This window comes from Onychomys torridus, chromosome X (genome assembly GCF_903995425.1).
Source record: "Onychomys torridus chromosome X, mOncTor1.1, whole genome shotgun sequence".
NCBI lineage: Eukaryota > Metazoa > Chordata > Mammalia > Rodentia > Cricetidae > Onychomys > Onychomys torridus.
In genome coordinates, this window is record NC_050466.1 from 91,184,818 (window position 1) to 91,198,408 (window position 13,591).

At 39.5% G+C, this 13,591-nt stretch overlaps 1 protein-coding gene and 1 non-coding gene across 3 annotated transcripts in view; one reads left to right on the forward strand and one right to left on the reverse strand.

Moving 5' to 3' along the window:
• The window catches only part of Hdac8 (histone deacetylase 8), a 219,949-nt gene that overhangs the window by 68,506 nt on the left and 137,852 nt on the right, over positions 1-13,591 (reverse strand). The gene's annotated exons all lie outside the window — the stretch shown is intronic.
• Positions 8,386-8,492, forward strand: LOC118574953. The gene has a single exon (XR_004943816.1). It is a non-coding gene; the product is annotated as a U6 spliceosomal RNA (small nuclear RNA).

Consider the following 13,591-nt stretch of genomic DNA (forward strand, 5'->3'; position numbering starts at 1 on the left):
TCTACCTAGTTTATAGGTTGAATTTCTATTTACCTAAAGACAGTACTTACAACCAGAATGTTTTAAATTCTGGTACAGTTCCATTTATTTTGTCTTTTATTAGAGCTTATGCTTTTGGTGACAGCATAATATAAAGCAATGAAGAGTCATATTCATAGCTTCTTCTAAGAGTTTTTGATATGTTTTGAGTTATTTGTAAAATATGATGTGAAATCAAGGTCCAACTTCATTTTTTTTAAACATGAGTACTATTTATAAAAATATTTTCTCTTCACTGAATAATCTTAATATCTGTTTTCAAATCCAACTGACCATGAGTATGACTTTATTCTGGACTGTTAGTTCTTTGTATTGGTCTTTAGGACTACTCTCATGACATAACCATATTGTTTTGGTTACTGTAGCTCTAGAATATGTTTTGAAATCCATATGTAATGATGACATCTCAAAAATCATTAGGGAATATTTCCCCTTCCTTAAGATTTTGGAAGGACAGGTTTTGATTCTTCTTTAAACATGTGTTAAGATTTACCAGGAATGACCTTTCTTTGGAGGGAGGCTTTTTAAAAAAAACAGTCAGTTCTGAATAGACCTATTCAGATTTTTAGCCTTCATTCCTTTGGAGCAGAGAACATAGTTTGTATAATTTTGTTGGTTTAATTAAAAATAGTCTTGTCACTATCTATTTATTTATGTGTATTTGTGCACTTCTATACTATGGGACATATGTGAAGTTCAGAGGACAACTTGCTGTAGTCAGTTTTCTACTAACATCATGTACATATGGGGAATTAAACTTGGCATCAAGTAGGGCTAGAGAGATAGCTCAGAGGTTAAGAGCACGTGTTGCTCCTCCAGGGGACCCAGGTTCTGTCTTCAGCACTTTGCCTCTCCAGTTCCAGAAGTTCCAACACTTTCTTCTGGCTTCCTTAGTACCAGTCATGCACGTGGTATACATACATATATGCAGGCAAAACACTCATAATGTATAAAATACAAATAAAATAGAATATATAAATCTCAAAAGAGCTTGGCAGCAAGTTACTTGCTAAGGCATCTCACTGGCCCTCTCATTCTTTTGTGCTATATTATTATTATGGTTTAGCCATATGGTGCTAAAGTGCTTAAGTGTTTCATGTACACTTAAGACTGTCTATTCTGTTTTCTAGTAGAGGGTCCACAGATGTTCCTGGTCTGATTAGTTTACAGTGTTGCTCACTGTTTTGTTCCCTCTATCTGTATACACACACATCTATAAAGTCTCTCTCTCTCTCTCTCTCTCTCTCTCTCTCTCTCTCTCTCTCTCTCTCTCTCTCTCCACACACACACACACACACACACACACACACACACACACACACACACACATTTACTTGATACTCATTAGTAAGGTACTGAATCCTCACATTATTGTTTATCTCTTTCTTCATTCTTCTCTGTCCATTCTGTCAGTTATTTTATGAGGTTATTTTGAGGGTCACTTGTCAGGTACCTACATGGTTTTTGTTGTTATTGTTTTGGTTTTCTGTATGTTTGTTTGGTTTTGGGGGCTATAGGCTTGCTATGTAGCCCAGGTCGGCCTTGAATTGTGATGCTTCTGGCTCAACCTCCACAGTGTTTGGATTACAGTATGTACCATCATGGACTGACTATAACTGTTTTCATGTTGATAAATGGACCTTTTCTATTTTTGTGGTACCAATGATTGAGCCTAGGTCCTCACACATACTAGACAAGCTCTCTTCCATAGAGTTACATCCACAGCACTCTTTTTTTCATTTTCAAATGTAAGATAGGCTGGCCTTAAACTCACTCACTGTGTAGCCTAGAATTTGCAATCCTCCTGCCTCAGTTTCTTTAATAGCTGGGATAACAAAACTTGCACCACCACACTTGGCTGGTTTTACCGTTTTGTTACTGTGAAATGTTTGCTTATATTCCCAGTAATATTTTTCTTACAAAGTCGATTTTTTTATTTTCTGTATTCAATGTGTTTTTTATAGTTGTTGCTTACATATCACATCATTTTCCTCTTCCTTTTACTCTCAATATATTTGTATCTTCTGGGAAGTGTTGGGTCTCACTTTATAAAACAGCACTATGACAATATTTACCTTTAGATTAGACAGAGCTCACCCAATGTTATTCATTCACTGCCATTTTGTTTATTTTTGTGTATGTGAGTGCATGGGTGCATATGGGTGCCATGTATGTGGAAGCTAGAGGTCAAACTCAGGTGTTATTTGTTAGGCACCATCAACCTTCTCTTTTGAGACATAGTTTCTCAGTGGCCTGGAGCTTCCTGAGTAGGCTTGGGTGGCTGTCTAGTGAGCCCTAGGGAACCTTCTATCTCTGCCCCCCTGATAACAGCCATGTATACCTAGCTTTTTTTTTTTTTTTAACATGTGTCCTGGGGATTGAACTCAGGTCCTCATGCTGGCATGGCAAGTACTTTACAGACTGAACTATTTCTTCAGCCCTACATACTGTCCTCTGCATTTTGATTTTTGTTTTGTATATGCCATATTTGCCTATTCTGAATTTTGATTATCTTCTTTTTACAGGAGGTAGTTACTATATGATTTAAAATGCATTTTTATAATTTAAAGGTTAATTTTGAGTTATTTTCTTAGTGGCTTCTTTTAGGGCTCACAATTAACATTTTAATTTACTAGAATGAACTTTAGATTTATGCTGCCTTAGTTTCAATGAAATATAGGCCCTGTATATAACTTCACCGCACCCTCCTCTTTTTTGTATTATTACTATATATGCATATGCATATACTTATGTAAATGATCAGCCTTACAAAACATTACTTCTTTATTACATTATACAATTTTATGCTTTTTTAAAAGGCTGGAAGAAGAAAGGAGATTGAATATGTATTTTTAGTGTTCATTATACTAATACTCTTATTTACTCTTTGGGTTGTTTTCCTTTCTTCCTCTGGATTTGAGTTACCATCTGCAATACAGCTTTGTTCTCATTCCCTTCCTTTGTGCTATATTATTAATAATGATATTTCTGTTTATAATCCTAACAATATAATTTTTATGCATTTAATTTTTAAATAAGTCAAAAGAGAAAAGGGGACGAAATATGCAATTTTATTATCTTTTCATATTAACCACATAATTACCTTTACTAGTATTCTATATTTTTCATATGGCTTCAGACTACTGCCTGGAGTTCCTTGCTTGCATTCTAAAGAACTTCACTTAGTACTTTTTAAGAAGGTATCCTAGCAGTGAATTCTGTTTTCTTTTAAACTGGGATGTCCTTATCACTTTTACATTTTCTTGTTTAATTTTTTCTTTTAATTACCCTTGTTTATGGGGGATACAGTGCAATACTTCAAAACACAAATACAGCCTGTACTAATAAGACTAATGTAACTAGCATCTCCATCTATTTATTTTTTATGTTTGACAGCTTCACCTTGCTGTTAGTTCTTAGTAAGTTGTTGTTAACTGAGTTCACCTAGTGGTACTACAGTAGAGCATGGTAACTTATTCTCATCTAACCATGTCCTGGTACCCATGACCTCGCCTCCCTCTTCCCCCTTCTCTTATATTTCCTAGCCTCTACTAATTACCATTCTATTTTCAGATGTTGTAAAATACTTTATTTTTTAAAAATTATCTTACAACAAAACAGGTTTGATATGGATTTTCATACATATTTCATTTTGATCGATTCTCCCCTCCTTACTCTGCCTCAACCCCTCATCCCCTACCCCTCTTATAATTTGCCCCCAGGATTCGTCCTTCTACTTGTTGAATGCAGGTAGGCAAATGCTGACAAGGCAGAGGCAGAATCGTGAGTTTGAGTCCAGAACAAGCAGACCAACTTTAAAAAATTCCACATACAAGAAAGAACATGTAATATTTGTCTTTATGTGTCTAGCTCATTTCACTTAATGTCTTCTAATCTATCTCATTTTGCTAGAAATTATAGAATTTAATTATTTTCATAGCTGAATAGTACTTGATTATACATATAATGTATAATATATGGTGAAAGTATTTTTTGATGTGCTGGTTTCATATTTTGGATATATGTGCAGAAACTGAATACTGAGATCATTTATTTAATAGATTTTTAGAGTGTTTTTGAATGTGAAATGTCCACAGTATTCCCTCTAAGAGTTGTATTAATTCATATTTCCACCAACAGTGCATGAGAACTCCGTTTCCTCTTTGCTAGCATTTGTTACATTACTTTTTGGATATTAGCTATTCTGACTGGGATAAAGTGATATCTAGTTTAGCATTTAAGTTTTTAATCAGTGTGTGTGTGTGTGTGTGTGTGTGTGTGTGTGTGTATGTGTGTGTGTGTGTCTGTGCTTGTGAGTTCAGGTGTCCACAAAGGCGAGAGAGATCAGGTCCTTGGGAGCTGGAATTAACAGGAGGTTGTGAGCCTCCTGACATGGGTTCTTTACCACTGAGCCATCTCTCCAGCCCACCTCATTGTACTCTTGATTTGTATTTCCTTAATGGCACATGATGCTGAAAATTTTTCATATACTTCTTGGTCATTTGTAATTTTTTCTTTTGTGAAGTGTCTTTTCTGATAATTTGCCTGCTTTAAAATTGGATGCTCTGGGTTTTTTATTGTTGAGTTCCATAAATAGCCTAGATATTAATCCTGTGTCATATGAATGGCTTTGTCTCTTCACCATCTCGGGTGAGTCCTTTGCTGTGCAGAAGCTTCTTATTCTAATATAATCTCACTCGTCTACTTTTGCTTTTGTTGTTTGTGCTTTTGGGTGCCCCCCCCCCCATTTCCTCACACTGATGTCTCTTAAGTGTTTCCTTTATGTTTTGTTCTAGTAGCTTCTTCTCAGTTTCAGGTTTTACATTCCTTTAAGCCATATTGAGTTCATTTATTTGTGGAGGGTGAGCCACAGGGGTCAACTTTCAGTGTTCTGCATGTGGATATGCAGTTTTTGCTAGGACAGTTTATTGAAGGGCTACCCTTCCTCCTGTGCATATTTTCATGCCTTTGTCAAGAATCAGCTGTCTGGAGATATACGGGTTTCTTTCTTGCATTTCTAGTCTGTTCTACTATTTTCTTTGTTATGTTTTTATGCCTGCCGTACATTGTCTTGGCTACTACAGCCTTATGGTGTATCTTGAGATCAGGCAGTGCGGTACCTTCAGCTTTGTTCATACTTGAGACTGCTTTGGCTGTTTATGTTCTTTTGTAGTTCTATATGAATTTTAGGGTTTTTTTGGGGGGACTGTATTTTTGTAAAGAATGCTACAAGTAGTTTGACGGGGAATACACAGAATCTGTAAATTGTTCAGGCAATTTAATTACTTGTTTGTATATGTGTGGGCACATGTGTGCAGTGGCACATGTGTGGAGGGCAGAGAGAACAACATGCAGGAGTCAGTTATGGGTTCCAACTACTGACTACAGGTTGTCAGGCTTGGTGACAAGTGCCAACTCACCTGTCCAAGGGCATTTTTAATAACACTGATTCTTGTAATCCATGAGCAGTGAAGTTTTTCATTTTTCATATGTCTTCAAGCTCTTTGTTTTTTTAATCACTATTTCTAATAACAATTTAGAGGTCTTCCACTTTCTTGGTGAAATTTATTCCTAGGTATTTTAATTTTTCGTAACTATTGTGAATGGGATTGCTCTTATGATTTCTTTCTTAACAAGTTTGTTATTGGTGCACAAAATTGCTACTGCATTTTATACACTGATTTTGTATAGTTTTAAGATCACCAAATTTGTTCTAAAGGTCTTTTTGTAGAATGTTTAGGTTTTCCTTTATATGTAATCATGCCATCTGAAAACAGATTTTTTTTTTTCAAGACAGGGTTTCTCTGTATAGCCCTGGCTATCCTGAAAGACCAGACTAGCCTCCATCTAAGAGATCCATCCACCTGCCTCTGCCTCCCCTGTGCTGGGATTAAAGGCATGCAGCACCACATCTGCCTTGAAAGACTTTTTATTTGTATCCTTTTTTCTTGCATAACTAGTATGACCAATATTTACTTTTATTTTGTAAAGATGTTTTTACTAGATAATTCTTAGTGCCTTTTAAAATTTAAAAGATTTATTTTATGTGTATTTATGTGTATGCCTAAGTGTGTACACACACACACACACACACACACACACACACACACACACACACACACACACACACCTTAAGAAAAAAAAAAAGCCTGCGCCGTTTCTGACGAGAAGTCAATTGCTAATCTTCTTTGGGTTCCTTTCTATGTGCTGAGTCTTTTGTCTTTTGCTTTCAGCATTTTACTGCCTGTCTCCTGGGTATGACCTTTGTTTACCTTACTGGAATTAACCGAACCTGGGCATGTAGATAAGTATCTTCACCAAATGTGGAAGGGCTTCAGCAATTATTTCTTTGACTATCTTTCTTTGTCCTTTTTACGTTCTTTCCAGTACTCCACTTACGTACACTGATGTACTTAATTATATCTTATGTTTCCTGAGCCTGTTTATCTTCATTCTTTTCACTGTCTCCAGATTACATAATCGCTATTCATGTATCTTCACATTGTTTGATTTATTCCCTTGCCAACTCTAATCTACCGTCAACCCCTGTCTAGCAAATTTTGCATTTTAATTATTGAACTTTTCAAGTCAAAGGCATCTGTTTGGAGCTAGGTGGCACACACCTGCCATCACAGAACTTAGGAAGCTGAGGAAAGAACACCACCACCTAGGCTTTTTCAGGCCTCCCTAGGCTACATAGCCAGATCCAGTTCCCTTCCCCCAAAAAAGAAAGGAAGGAAAACAAAAAAAAATGTAATGTATGTGGTTCCTTTTTTCTTTACAGTTTCTATTGACATCCAACCTTCCCTAATTTCTATTTTTTCTACAAAAGGTCTTGCCATGTAGTGCAGGCTAACCTTGAACTCATGATCTCTCCTGCCTCAGCTTACCAAATGCAGGGATTACTAGTATGTAGCATCACATCTCTGAGAAATGCCTGTCTCTTGCCTTATTTCTTTAAGTATTTCTACCCTTAGTTCTTTGAGTGTATTGATAGTAATTGCTATGAAACGTGAGTTCACTGTCTGAGCCCCTTCAAAGACAGATTTCATTGAATGCCCTTTTTTCTATGCATGAGGAATACTTTTCTACTTTGTTTTGGTATGCCATGATTTTTGTTGAAACCTATATATTTAAAATATGGTATTGGGACCTAGGCCCTCCGCATGTACGGGACAGTTTTGTAGCTTGAACTGTTTGTGGGGCTCCTAGGAGTGGGATCAGAACCTGTCTGGCTTTTGGGAACCCAATCCCTAAACTGGGTTGCTTTCCCCAACCTTGATGCATGGGGAGGAGCTTGGTCCTGCCTCAACTTGATGTGCCTTGCTGTGTTGACTCACCCTTGCTGAATGGAGACAGAGGAGGAGTAGAGGGGGGGGTGTAGAAGGGAGGTGGAAGGAGGGAACAGGAGGAGAAGGGGGAGGAGAAACTGTGATTGGTATGTAAAATACATGAAAAAAAATCTAGTGCTGGAAAGATGGCTCAGTGATTGAGAGCAGTGAATGCTCTTCCAGAAGACCCGGGTTCAATTCCCAGCACCCACATGGCAGCTCATGTCTGTCTGTAACTCCAGTTCCAGGCCTTCTGACACCCTCACGCAGACATACATGCAGGTGAAACACCAATGAACATAAACTAAACCATTTGAATGATTTATTCTATGAACTCTATCCTTCCTGCTGAGGTCCGGCCCTCTGTTGATTATTTTAACGCTTGGGTTGTACAAGCCACTGACAGAGACTGTGTTTAAGCCACTGAAGCCAGTTAAGGTTTTAAGTTTTACCATGATGGTTTTGGTTAGGTGTTTACTACCACAGTTCAGGAGTTTATATATTTTTTCTCCCTGTTCATCCAGAGATTAGTAGTCTGGCAGTTTCCTCTGTGATAGGTTTGGAGGATGTAAAAAGCCTTGGGGCTTGAGTATAGTCCTCTAGACTGTCAGGGGTTGAGCTTGATTTTTATTTTAAGCTTGGTTTCCCAGAAGTACCCTTGGGCTAGAGCAGGTTATTATTCAGTCAATGTTTAGCCAGAACTGCATCATCAAACCTCTTGTGCCCATGATACATTTCCCCTGTGTTGATAGGTCAGTGTGCAGTTCAGGGAATGCTCAAGTCTGCCCTAAGGCCTGAGCTGATTGTTGCTGAGTGGGTGTAGCCTAACAGGCAAGCACAACCTCTCAACTCCTAGAGCTGATAGTGATACCAGGAGGCCTCTTTGCTGTATCTCCCCATTCTCTCCACTAAAATGGTTGTTGTACTGTTTTATTTGCATCATAGAGCAGCTACCAGTCTGTCTTCTCTTAAATTTTCTCTACTAAACTTCGCATTAAAAAAAAATCCTGTCCTTGTGCTCGCTTTGGCAGCACATATACTAAACTTGGAACGATACAGAGAAGATTAGCATGGCCCCTGCGCAAGGATGACACGCAAATTCGTGAAGCATTCCATATTTTAAAAAAATCCTGTCCTTAGGCATGGAATTTTCCCAGTCCTCATTCCAAGTGTCTGGCCCCTCAACCTGATGCAGCCATTCATTGTCTTTATGACTATCCTATCTCCCATGGGCAGAACTCCTAGGTTCCTGCTCCAGAGCTAGGGATGGCAGCTCATTGTTCCATCAGTGACGTCCTAGACCCACGTGGGCACTGGAGGGTATCAGCTCTTAGTCTTCTTAGCATGCCCTTCTTTGTATGCACTCTCTGTGTGTGAGTGAGCTGAGGTCAGAAAAGTCTCAATCTGTCACGCCTAGAGCAGAGCTTGTGCCCTTCATGGGGACTGTGGGTAAAGGGAGATAGACCCGGTCCTTTTGACCATATGATTTCTGGTCATGCAGCTTCTGCAAAAGGATTGGGAAAGATAAGCAGTGCAGCTGCCTGCACTGCTTTGAGTGAAATCATATGCACAGTCTGGGAACCGGGGGAGAACGAGCCTCTGTGTCTTGGCTGTTCCTGCTCAGAGTAGTGTATTTAGGGTAGGACTTCCATAAAGCACAATTGGAGGAGTTTTGGTGGGGGAATGGGTCCTAGCTCAGATATCACAGGCTATCATTATCCGTATTGAGATTCAGTAAATTTTTTCTTGAATTACTATTTTGCCAATTGCTATATGCCCTTGGGACAATTTCTGGAGACTTTAAATGATTGGGCTTTCTGTATTTATTTAGTCTGTGTTGTTTGTAGCAGTTATCACCAGTTGTATTGTTGTTTTGGAGTGGTTCTCCAGGGGTCCTAACTCTCTTCCATTCCAAAAGTATTGAACATGGACTTGGAAACAGCTTCCTTTTTTTTTTTTTAAACAAAACAAAACAACAAACTATTAGTCTTTCATTGTCTCCAAGGAAATCCCAAATCACAGTTATAATCTAGGATCTGGATCCTGGAGGTGGGTAACTTAGGTCTAATTTATCTTCACTGTTTCTTTTTCAGACACATAGGTGCCATCCAAAAACTTAGTGATATCTTCTTAACTGTTGTGGCTTGCTGAATTTGGAACAAGTTCAATATCATTTCCTTCAAAGATTACCTCGTCCTTCTGTGCTTGAGATACAGAACCAGCAACACCTGTCCTCGTCCAAACTCTGTAGATGCATTTTTCCTATGGCTTAGCAGTCTTATTTATTTCTTAAAATTAATTTTTATATTTATTTTATTTCATGAGCATGAACGTTTTGCCTACATGTATGTGCACTGCATGTGTGCCTGGTGCCTTCAAATATCTGAAGATGTCAGATCTCCTGGAACTGGAGTTATGAATGGTTGTAAGCCACCATGTGGGTGCTGGGAGTTGAACCTGTATCCTCAGGTAGAGAAATAAGTGCTCTGAACCATTTCTCCAGCCTTCCAATGAATTTGTTCAGCCAAGAAATTTCCAGTTTCCTCCAGAAACACATTCTCCTGAGTAATGACATTGATGGGGGAAGTGAGATACACAGGCTTCATCTTGTAACAGAAGCCCAGTGTAACACCCTCGTGTTCTGAACATGACTGCAGATAATTCACATAGTAGCCAGTTTCTTTTTGTTTCCCCACCATTCGTCAACCAACAGCCTCTCTTTTCTTTCCAAGGACATGCAGACTTACAGTGATATGACTGAAGTCCCTCTGGAGGGTGGGTTCCTTTGGGGCCCTTCATAATAATTGTACCTCCCTTCAGAGTCCTGTCCACATTTTCTGGAATGTCGCCAGTCTGACTGCTGAGAATGGACTTCGTTTTCCCAGTAGATGTGGCAAACAGAGCTTGAGACAGCCTCTTAACGAGTATCCTGCTTTTACTTCTGCTCTTCCAATGACTATTCTAGAATGGCAGCCAGCCGGAGTGAGCATGGGTTGATCTCCAATCCCGTTATGTTCATTCACAGTTTCCTTAAAGGCCCTATACCTCTGACTTGGTAAAACCTGTGACCTCATCACCTACTATTCTTCCTGCCATTCATTCTGCTCCAATCACTCTCCTCCGTCCCTGTCCCTCAAGGTAGGCACCCTCAAATAATGCCTTTGTGTGGTTTGGGTCGTAAGGTTGTATTAATCTCATCGAATGAGCTGGGAGGTGCTCCCCCCCCCCTTTTTTTTTTTTTTTTTTACTATTTGGAAGAACTTTTGTAAGACTGGAATTAATTCATCTTTGACTGTTTGGTTAAACTATCCACACATACTGTTCTTTCCTTGTAAAAATATTTTAAATTACTGACTGAACTTCTTTCTATTTTTGAGGGAGAAAAAAGCCCAGGCTTCAAAATTGCTAATAGCTAAAGCTGGCCTTCAACCCCCTGATCCTCCTGTCTCCATCTCCTAAGTGCTGGGACTCTGGGTATAAGGCAGCATGTGCTGCTTCTGATTGAATTTTGGTGATTATGTTTTCTATTTCTTCTTGAACCATTTTGCTAGTTAATGTTTCTAGGAATGTGTTCATTGGGATTACCTTTGTATGTACTTATGTGCTTATACAGATATGTGTGTACACGTGGAAAACCAAGATTAGCATCAGATGTCTTCCTCAATTGTTCTCCACCTTGGTTTTTGAGACAAGGTCTCTTACTGAACCTGGAGCATCCTGATATGACTAAACAGGAAGCCTGTCTCCTCTAGTGAGTACTGGGATTAGAGGTGCTCAGCTTTTTGTGGGTACTGGAGACTGAACTCAGGTTCTCATGCTTGTGTGGCCAGCACCATACCTACTGAGCCACCTCCTCAGCCCCATTTTAAAGTTCATTTGCTTTCTCTGATTCAATTTGTACTATGTCTATAGCAATTTCCTTCCTTTTTAGTGACATGTCTTTGGTGTTACCTTTTTCTTGATCAACATTTCTGGGATTTGTTAAGTTTTTCATCATTTAAAATTTTTTATGAAGAGAAAGACAGAATTTCATGCACAGGATGGCTAGTCTAGTGGGTAGAGAGCTGCAGAGAAGCTAAGAACTGAAGGCGTGGGCTGTATTAAAATGGGAAATGAGCAGACAGGAAGGGCCAGGTAAAGACAGCATAGGAAGTACTGTAAAGCCACTGTATCAAGTCTGGATTTCCATTTGAATGAGCAGGGAGTTGCTAGAAAGTTAGTAGAGGCACAGTGGAAAGGATGCCATCACACATGATCTACACTGCAAAGCTCCAAGGAGAGAAAGGGCCAACTAGCAGGCAGTTACAGTAACCTAGAACATACTGGACATGGCAGGACAAAAATGAAGAGGTTGGACTTGGTGAGTGATTCCACACAGAGGAAGCTGCAAAGGCAACAGAGTTGCCAAAAGGAGAGTAGATGTGGAGAACAAGGAGGCTGCTGGTTAGGAAATCAAGGTCCAATTGCAGTACAAATATTCTCTTTTGTCAGGGAATGGTGACGCAAGCCTGTAACCCCATCTCTTGGGAGGCAGAGGCAGAATTGCTACAAACTAGCCCTAGTCTACATAGTGAATTCAAGGCCTGCCAGAGACTGATAGTGAGAGCCTGTCTCAAAAACATAAATAAAACAAACAAGTAAACCAAACAAAAATGATTTTTTTTTGTCATTCTTGCTGCATAGGGTCAAATTTCCTAAGCAGTAAAACTTAGATGCAAATGGTCAAGAAATCTGTTGGTTACCAAAGCGTCTCTTGAATTTCCTTCCCTGCCTCTATTCCGATCACCCTAGCCTAGCCCCTCATTGCTTGTCACCTGGACCTCTGCACTCAATTTTCCATCACTTTTATTCCATACATTCTGAACGACAAACAATGGATGGGTATTATCTTAAAAATGTCAATTTGATTATACTCATGTGCTGCATAATGCTTCTTTGGCCTGTCACAGTCTGTCTCTGTCTCTCTCTGTCTCTCTCTCTCTCTCTGTGTGTGTGTGTGTGTGTGTGTGTGTGTGTGTGTGTGTGTGTGTAACAGTCATAGTCTAAGATTACAGTGGAACTGAGCTGGGGATTTATAGTCAAGTGTAAGTCATTTGCTTAGCATGCACAGGGTCCTGGGTTCAACCCCAGAATAAAAAAGAAAGAAAATTAAAGGGAAATGGGGCTAACCCAATTGTTAAAATGCATGCATAAGCACAACCACCTGAATTCGGATCTCCACATCCATATTAAAGTAGGGTGTGGTGGTTAGCACAGGCCTGTAATTCCTTCACGGGGGGAAAAATGAGGATAGGCAGATCCCTGGATCTCACTAGCCAGCCAGTCTGGCCCAATCAGAGCTCCAGATTCAGTGAGAGACCTGCTCTCAAAAAATAATGTAGAGAGTGATGGATGAAGACACCTAACAATGACCCTCCACATGCATGAGCACACAGGTACACATACCTGCACCCACATATGTACACAGAAACACACACATCAACACAGACAAATAAAAAGTGGAACTGGAAACTTCCGATTGACTAGTGATACCACAGCCGTCATGCTGTGGACAACACATCACTCACGTATTTTGTGTCCTAGTGTAAACAAGCCCTGAGCCACTAGTCATATAAAAACATATCACACACAATTACAAACAGTACCTACATCTAAATGACTACATGATAATAATGTATTTAATTTTTTTACACTTATTCATTTCTGTGTGTGCATAATGTGCCACAGGGTGTACCTGGAAGTCAGAGGACAATCTTTGGGAGTCAGTTCTCGCTTTCTACTATGTGGGTCCCAGGGATTGAACTCAGCCTTGAGAGCAAGCACCCCTACTGTGACTATGTTTTAGAGTAAAATTGATTTAATTCGTTTTTAAAAGCACTTTAAAACAGTGTGCTAGTAGGATGTGGTGGCACCTATCTAGAAATCCAGTGCCTGAGACAGGATGATAGCTGGAAGTTTGAGGCCAGGCTGGGCTACATGGTGAGTGCCAGGCCAGCTACGGTTATACAGCAAGACCTTGTTTCAAAAACACATGAGCAAAATCAAGGCAAAACAAAATGACAACAACAAACCCCCACAGTATGTTGTGTTGTAGCAGCAGCAGCAGCAGAAGCCTCATCTGCCTCATGTTTATTGACTGTCAATTGCATTAAGAGGCCGTGTGTAGTGTTTGACCCAAACCAACCAGGTATTTGTAGAAGGAGCTTCTATACAGTGTTTCT